This window comes from Corylus avellana, chromosome 4 (assembly GCF_965113065.1).
Source record: "Corylus avellana chromosome 4, dhCorAvel1.hap1.2, whole genome shotgun sequence".
Classification (NCBI taxonomy): Eukaryota; Viridiplantae; Streptophyta; class Magnoliopsida; order Fagales; family Betulaceae; genus Corylus; species Corylus avellana.
Window position 1 is genome coordinate 14,836,154 of NC_142493.1, and position 9,166 is coordinate 14,845,319.

A 9,166-nucleotide genomic window follows, 5' to 3' on the forward strand; every position below is an offset into this window, starting at 1 on the left:
AGAGCTAGAAATGCGGAGCAAGCTAGAGCTTGGAATGTGGACTCCACCACATCACTTAGGAATTTGTTTGCACCAGTTGCGACAAACTCCCCTTCGTGCATATTGTTGCCACCAACCAATGCCACCCACTTTGATTTTAAGCCACACATCATCCAACTTCTACCCTCCTTCCATGGCCTTGAACTTGAAAATCCTTACAGTCATGTAAAGAAATTCAAGGACATCTGTGCCACCTTTAAATTTTAGAATTTCCCTGAAGAGTCTGTCCACCTTAGACTTTTCCCTTTTTCCCTGCATGATAAAGTCAGGGCATGGTTGGATTCCAACACGCCCAGATCAATTACATTATGGAAAATCTTGTTGAGCAAGTTTTTGCCGATGTCGAAAGTGAATGAGAGCCGAAAGGAGATTAGCTCTTTCACTCAGGAGGAAGACGAGAAATTTTTTTGAAAGTTGGGAGCGTTTTAAGGATCTGCTGATTAAGTGCCCTCCTCATGGATGTGAGACGCGGAGACTCGTTCAGTTCTTCTACCAAGGATTGACCCAATTGATAAGTGCTAAAATATTCATATTTTCAGCCCTTAACTTACATGTTTTAATCCTTTGGTTTTAATTAATTAGGCCATTTTAATTCCTCTTTGTGTTTTTTCATACTTTTATAGGCTTTTGGAAGAAAAAGAAGTAAAACTAGGTGATTTGAGCTCAAAAGATGAAATGAAGACAATTGGAGCTCCCTGGTACTACGTTCAATCGCAGGGTACCTGCGATCGAGCGCAATACCCGAGAGGACACAGCATCGAACAGGCCAAGAGCGATCGAGCGCATGCCAAAAGAAGGAACGATCGCAGACCTGAGATCGAGCGCACCCTTGCACAGGAGACTTATCAAGTGGTCGCTGGATTGACAATATTTCCATATTACGGTTTTCCAACTCCAATTTGTAATAGGTCTCAAAACCCTACGAAATACCTAGCTTTACTACTTTGTCTAGGACTTCTAAAGCCTATAAATAGACCCTTAAGCCTCTAGAATAGATAGACTTTGTAAGGAGAAGAATACGAGCTCTCCAAGTTCAAGTCTCGGGTTTATTCTTTTCCTTTATTTTATGAAGATGTTTAACATCAACTTTATGTGTAGCTAATTTAATTAGTAGGGCTTGATTGAAGCCCTAGTTATGTTTTGTTAATATTTCAATATTGGCGCCTTTGTGATGATCTTGTTGTGCTATTTAACTTGATTAATACCTGCTCGCATGAATTTCTCATATGTGTGTGCCTGATCAACATATGCATGTGGTATGGACTAGTTAGTTAAATCAATTTGGATGGCCGAGTCTTGGGTTTAACATAAGTAACAAAAGAAATCCACACCGGGTTCTTGGGTTAATCAACATGGGGAACCGGGAGTATATGCCATGCCTTAGGCCTTGTGTGTTTGTCGATTTCCATAGAACATATGTCTTCCTAAGGAACAACTTAGTATAAATCATGCTAAATCCCTTAGGAATGAAAAGAGTTAGAGTATAAGCCATGCCTAACTTGTTGCTTAGGGAAATCTATAGCCTTAGGAGTATACGCCATGCCCTAAGGTTGACAAACATTAGATATGCATAACTTGATCAAAGCATTGACATATTGTTATATTCACTAAATATAATTAGTGGTGGATATCAAAGCCCTACCCTTTATTATCATCACTTCAACAATCAATCTTTATTTTGCTTTTGCTTAAATCATCTATTTTTAAACATAAATTTAGCAATCCTCATGGGAATGATCCTGTACTTGCACCATATACTACTATGTTGACCTTGTGCACTTGCAGGTAAAACGTACAATTATTCACTTATTAATTTAGGTAGATTTTTGCACAACACCAATCCAACTGTAGCATGATCGAGTCGATGAACGTGGAGGGGGTGGGCTTTTTTTAGTCTGACGGGGGATGAAGTGTATAAGGCATTGGACAAGTTGTCTGACAACTCATAGCAGTGGCATTTTTTCGAGTTGTCAAGACTGGTCCACACATGCTCCCAAGAAAGGAGGCATCTATGAGATTAAAGAGGACACTGATTTGAGGATAAAAATAGATGCCCTTACCAAGAAGGTCGATGCTCTCGCTGTGGGTTAGTCCATCAATGCTACCAACATTTTCAATGTTGATAGCTGTTCCATTTGTGATAGTCCTATGCACTTAGCACCAAATTGTCCATCTACGCCGGCTTTTGCTTAGTATCCTATGGAACATGTGAACACTTTCAACGACCATCAGAAGCAGTCACATGGACTATACTTCAGGACATACAATCTAGGGTGGTGGAACCACCCTAATTTTTCATGGAAGCAGAACCAACTGGTGAATCAGGGTGGAGCCCCTCATCATGCTCACAATCAATACCCTCCTAGATTTCCATCGGTTCAGACTCGTGGTCGCTCGGCCCAGCCATCACCATCACCTGCTTACCAAGCTCCCACTCAAGTACTGGGGTTGGTCTCACAATTGTTGGAGGAAACTCTAAAGGACTTCATGAAGATGGCAGGCCAATCCATCAGTGAAGTGAGGAGTGCGACAATGGTCAACACCCAAGCGATTGCCAAGCTGGAGAGTCAGATGGGACAAATCACAAGTCACTTGGGTGAAAGAGAGAAGGGAAAGTTCCCTAGTCAGCCCGTACCCAACCCAAAGGGACAGTGTGCGGTTGGAAGTTCATCAAATCCTACGCACAGGCAAGAGCAGGTGCAATCGATTATGACACTGAGGTAGGGAGATAAGTGGACAATCAAATGGTTTTGCCAGGAGAGAACCCTGTTGTGCCACAAGGGCAAGAGAGTGGCAACAAGGAGAAGAGAGATGCTGAGCCATCCTGAAAGGTTGCAAGCACCTAAGAAAGGAAGAAAGTTTGAGGACATTCTGGAGGTATTGAAGCAAGTCCATATCAATATCCCATTTTTGGATGCCATCCAGCAAGTACCGTCATATGCCAAGTTCTTGAAGGACTTGACAACTATCAAGAGGAAGACGAATGTCCTAAAGAAGGCATTCCTGACCGAGCAAGTTAGCTCAATCCTGCAATGCAAATTGCCCATCAAGTACAAGGACCTTGGGTGTCCTACTATTTCTTGCATGATAGGAGTTAGCCGTATTGAGAGGGCATTATTGGATTTTGGAGTGAGTGTGAATCTTTTGCCCTACTCAGTTTACTTACAATTGGGGTTAGGGGAGTTGAAGCCCACATTGATTACACTCCAATTGGGTGACAAGTCAGTGAAGGTTCCACAGGGAATAATCGAGGATGTCTTGATTAAAGTTGATAAGTTTCATTTCCCTGTGGATTTCATTGTGCTAGACACAGAGCCGGTTTCGAATGTTGGGATTCAAATCCCGATAATTCTAGGGCGACCATTCTTAGCTACGGCTAACGCCCTCATTAATTGTAGGACAGGGATAATGAAGGTATCCTTTGACAATATGACAGTGGAGCTGAATATTTTTCACAGCAGCAAGCAACCATTGGAATTTGAAGAAGTAAATAATGTATGCGCGATAGAGGAGATCATTGAGGACACAGTTGAAGAAACGAGCATGGAGGACCACTTGGAGTCATGCCTTGCTCAATTTGGAGAGGATTTGAACTTAGAGAAATTGCTTGAGCAAGCAGATGCTATTCTAGAGAATGGTCCTCTGGTGAGTAATGAGGAGGAGGAGGCAGCAGTACACGAGCCACCAAAAAAGGAACTTAAGCCATTACTGGATACTCTTAAGTACAAGTTCCTCGATCTAGTAGATTCTTTGCCTGTGATCATAGCTTCTGATTTGGTTGGTGCTCAAGAGGAGAAGTTATTGGATGTTTTGAGAGAGCACAAGGAGGCTATCGGATGGACTATTGAAGATATTAAGGGGATCAGCCCCTTAGTGGTGATGCACAAGATACATTTGGAAGAGAATGCCAAGCCATCGAGGGAGCCACAGAGGAGGCTTAACCCAGCCATGTAGAAAGTGGTGAGAGCAGGAGTAATTAAGTTATTGGATGTAGGCATCATCTATCCAATTTCTGACAGCAAGTGGGTAAGCAAGGGGGTAAGCCCAATTCATGGTGCCTAAGCGGGCGGGCGTGATAGTAGTAAAGAACAAGGATGACGAGTTGGTCCCAACTCGTGTTCAATCGGGATGGAAAGTTTGCATAGACTACCGCAAACTAAATGCCGCTTCCAGGAAGGATCATTTTCCACTCCCATTTATTGATCAGATGGTGGAGCGCTTGGTTGGGCACTATTCTGGATATAACCAGATCCCTATGGACCCCGAAAATCAGGAGAAGACGACTTTTACTTGTCCTTTTGGGACGTTCACCTACTGTCACATACCCTTTGGGTTATGCAATGCACCCGCCACCTTTCAGCAGTGCATGATGAGCATATTCTCAGATATGGTAGAGCATTTCCTGGAGTTTTCATGGACGACTTCTCCTTCTTCGGTTCTTCATGTGAGGAGAGTTTACACTGCCTCACTTTGGTCTTAGTGGGATGTAAAGAGAAGAACCTGGTGCTTAATTGGGAGAAATGCAGCATCATGGTGAAGCAAGGCATTATACTGGTGGATCTGATCTCCAACCATCCACCCCCACGTATGATGAAAGAGGTTCGTTCGTTTCTAGGCAATGCAGGATTTTACAGGAGATTTATCTAGGACTTCAGCAAACTCACCAGGCCCTTAAGCAAGTTCTTGGTCAAGGATACCCCTTTTGCATTTGATGAGGACTGCAAGAAAGCATTTGGGGATCTGAAGAAGATTTTGACGTTCACACCCATTATTCAGCCACCAAACTGGGGTGTGCCATTTGAGATCATGTGTGACGCGTCAGATTATGCAGTCGGAGCTCTTTTGGGGTAGCGAGTTGATAAACTCCCCTACATCATCTTCTATGCAAGCAGGACACTCAACAACGCACAACTTAGCTACTCCACAGCTAAAAAGGAGTTGCTTGCGGTCGTTTTTGCGTTGGACAAGTTTAGATCCTACTTCCTATGATCTAAAGTCATTATCTACTCAGATCATGCAGTGTTGAAGTATCTTTTTTCCAAAAAGGATGATAAATCCCGCCTTATCGGGTGTTTTTATTATTACAAGAATTTGACATAGAGATTCGGGATAAGAAGCATTCCAAAAATGTGGTGGCTTCAAGTTTATGGCCACGGTGAAGTACTTTTTTTAGGACGATCCTTATCTATTCAAGTCCCCGATCAGATCATTAGGAGGTGTATACTTGAGCATGACCAATCCAATGTCATCTCCTTTTGTCATGATCATGTTTGTGGAGGCCACTTTAGTGCTAAGAAGACCGCTGCAAAGATTTTGCAGTGTGAATTTTACTGGCCTACCCTATTTCGTGGCTCACACACTTACTGTACCTCATGTGAGCGTTGCCAGAAGCTAAAGAGTATTTCTAGACGAAATATGATGCCCCTCAATCCCATTCTGAATGTTGAGATTTTTGATGTTTGGGGCATTGATTTCATGGGACCTTTCCGGAACTCCTTTGGCAATTTGTACATTCTTGTTGTTGTGGACTATGTGTCCAAATACCCTGTTGCATGCAAGACCAATGACCACAAAGTTGTGGTCCAGCTTTTAAAGGACATTATCTTTGCTCGTTTTGGTATGCCTTGAGCAATCATAAGTGACGGAGGTAAGCATTTTTGCATTCGGATTTTTGAGCAGCTGATGAAGAAGCATTTCATCACTCATAAGGTCGCCACCCCATATCACCCATAGACAAGTGGCCAAGTGGAAGTATCAAATCAAGAGATCAAGCACATTTTGGAGAAGAAGGTGAACCCTACAAGGAGAGATTGGTCTCTACGATTGAGTGATGCATTGTGGGCTTAACTGACAGCATTCAAGACCCTGATTGGGATGTCACCCTATCGGCTTGTGTACAGAAATGCATGTCACCTTCCGGTGGAGTTGGAGCATTGAGCATACTGGGCCATCAAGCAACTAAACTTCAATCTTATGAAGACTAGCTTACAGAGGAAGCTCCAACTCAATGAATTAAAGGAGCTAAGGAATGATGCATATGATTGTGCACGATTGTACAAGGCACAGATGAAGAAGGCTTATGACCATAAGATTTTGAGACGATCTTTTGATCCTAGTCAGAAAGTTCTTCTTGACAATTCACGATTGCATCTCTTCCCATGTAAGTTGAAATCTAGATGGACAGGCCCATTTATTATTCGGTCAGTTTTTCCTCATGGGGCTATCGAGATTGAGGATCCAAAGAATGGTAACACTTTCAAGGTGAATGGACAGAGGCTAAAACCCTTCTTGGAGTTAAGAAGTATGGAGATGGAGACGACATTGTTGGAGGATCCGTGTTATTCGGAGTGATTGTCGTCTATTGTGGAGAGTCTGGCTAAAGACTTAAAACTTAGCGCTTGTGGGAGGCAACCCTCATTCTTTTCCTTTGCATTTGATCTTGTTTGTTTGTTTTGTTTTTTATTTTGTTGTGTTTTTCAGGTCAAGTGTCTACTATTCAAGTTTGGGGGAGCGTTCTCCTACGTTACACCCACCTTGAGCCGCCCATCTGGTATTGTATTTCTGGACACATTAGAGACAATGTGTCATTTTAGTTTGGGGGTGGGATAGACATTTTTGTCCTTGTGCTATGTTGTTGATTAAGCATGGGTATCACCTATACTATGGTTTGCATGTCATTGGTCTATTTAGCATCTTGAACACATCATGTCATTAGGAATCTAAGTCTTTTGACTCATTGTTGGATTAGAGAAATTTCACATGTTTGAGTTTATCACCATGAGCACAGTAGCATAGAATCTGTGAGGAATAAGATTTGACTTGATTAGGGTGTATCTTAAGATTTGTAGGATGAAGTGTGATGAAACCTTGGCTTGAAAATAGATAACTGGACCTCATCTGTTTAAGCTTCTCATTGAGTAACCGGACCTCATGCCTCACTAAGCATTGAGTGTTCGCGTAAAAAGATGAGAAATCTAACTTGGTTGGTTGTATGGCTAGTTTGGCTTCGTAGCCTTGTTGACTTGAGTAATTAAGCCCTTGGGGATGTTTCTACATCTAGTGCCCTAAAACCATCTGGTTTGGGAGTCACTAGCTGAACACTCGTTACATAGGTCAATTAAAAAGCTTAAGGGAGCTGAGAATTGCGAAGCCTACACAAAAAAAAAGAAAAAAAAAATATTTTGCATATCTCGATTTATGCCTTGGTTGTTTCCTCTGAGTGAATTCCTATGACTTTAAGGTACACCCAACTTTGAGAATAAATTGAAGCCTTATGATTATATGTTAGTCTCACATTACACTTATTGGAGCATGTGTTGTCTCAAATTTCTATCTTTGAGATGAATGATTTGTGGTTGACTTGATGATGTGATTATAGTGTTAACTGTGTTAAACCTGCTCATTATATAAAAACCATGTGTTTGTGTGGAAGTCCTTGTTTGTCAAAAACATAGTGCTTAAAATGTTTGTGGGTATCATTGCTGTTAAATCCTCACGAGACTTCACTCGTCCTCTAGGGATGCCTAGGGGTTTTAAAAGCTTGTTGCATACACTAAATGCAATAATCCCTCCCACGACAGCAGATTTATGCTTCCTATTTTGATTTTTATTTATTTTTTATTTTTTTATTTTGTTTTGCTAAGGGACTAGAAAAATGTATGTTTGGGGGTATTTGATGAGTGCCAAATATTGTATATTTGGGCTCCTTAACTTGTATTTGTTAAGCCCTTAGCTTTGTTATTTTATTATATTTTCGTTAGTTTTGGTGGCTTAGCGCTTTGCAAGTTGTTAAGAGAGAACTGTGGGTTGAAGGGGGAAATTGCAAAGAAATTGAAGGTTTTTGGAAGTGCGCTCGAGCGCAGGAGGACTACGATTGAGCGCACGTCCACGTCAGCCCTACACGCTGCGCTGTAGAAGCCCTGAAGACCCGAGTGCGCTCAAGCGCACCTAGAGTGCGATCAAGCGCACTCAGGCTGACATGGCAGCGCTGAAGCCCAAATTTTTTTAGTATATAATGCATTCTTTTCTATTGTAAACACGTTGAGAGGCGCCGTTTAGAGCCATTTTTTGACCTGTTGTCGTTCTTACGCTCTGTCTTCATTTCCATTTGTAAGTTTTAGGTTTTCTATGATTTTAAGTAATTTTAACTTGAGTTTTGTAATCATGAGGGACTAAAACCTTCAACTAAGGTAGAAGATGAAGCCTCGTCATTGATAAACAATCATGTTCTTGTTGTTTTATGTATACAATTCGATGTTTGATCAAATTGTTGTTCAAATTCAATTCAATTGCTTGATTAATTTCATTTGATTGAATGTTGTGTCTTTTATTCATGCAAACTTTTATATTCATTGTGTTCATCCATGGATTCATCGAATGATATAATTGAGAACGGATATCCATTGTGATTTGTATATCAATCAGATACAATGGATGATTTGATCTGAGTGGATATTCGTTGTGATTCATTTAACAGTTGGATTCATCGAATGATTTAATATGCATGTCTACGAATTTGAACAATGTATAAAACTTATTGTTTGTCCATTGTTTATATAAAATGCAAGAATATGTTGTTTGATTTGGCGAGGTGGATTCGAAAAACCTTAGGGTTTTTCCAATAATTGTTTTTAATCATTTTAATTAGTTTATTTTATTTTGCACAACATAATTCGAAACTGCGGAACTAAGTTAAAATAGAGTTAGCTTAAATAGAAATTAATTTTTGCAACACAACTCTCTATAGTTCGACCTCGCACTTGCACAATCTACACTACACACGACTCGTGTGCTTGCGAGTTATTAAATTTGCACACATCACCGGCAACAACATAAAACAAAAGCTTTAACTGCAGCCGAAAAACTAAAGCAGCTCAGATAAAAAATTAAACGGCTGTGATTTATGGTACTCATGAACTGTGACGTCACTACAATCTCACTTTCTTTGCTGCGTCTGTTCACAATTTCCTGATTTGATTTTTACTGTTCGAACTCACTAGTGCAGCGTCCAACCCCACACAACCACACTAAGTCAAGTTCTCATGAATCTTCTACTGGGTGTATAAAAACAGCTATGGCCAAAACCACTCACACACATCCTATATATGTATATACATATATAATTATC

The 9,166-nt window shown here is 40.9% G+C and overlaps 1 non-coding gene and 1 pseudogene across 1 annotated transcript; one reads left to right on the forward strand and one right to left on the reverse strand.

Moving 5' to 3' along the window:
• Positions 1-396: 396 nt before the first annotated feature.
• On the reverse strand, positions 397-500 carry LOC132180155 (small nucleolar RNA R71). The gene has a single exon (XR_009440049.1). It is a non-coding gene; the product is annotated as a small nucleolar RNA R71 (small nucleolar RNA).
• Positions 501-2,238: 1,738 nt separating this feature from the next.
• Positions 2,239-4,890, forward strand: LOC132178122 (uncharacterized; annotated as a pseudogene).
• The last annotated feature ends 4,276 nt before the right edge of the window (positions 4,891-9,166 follow it).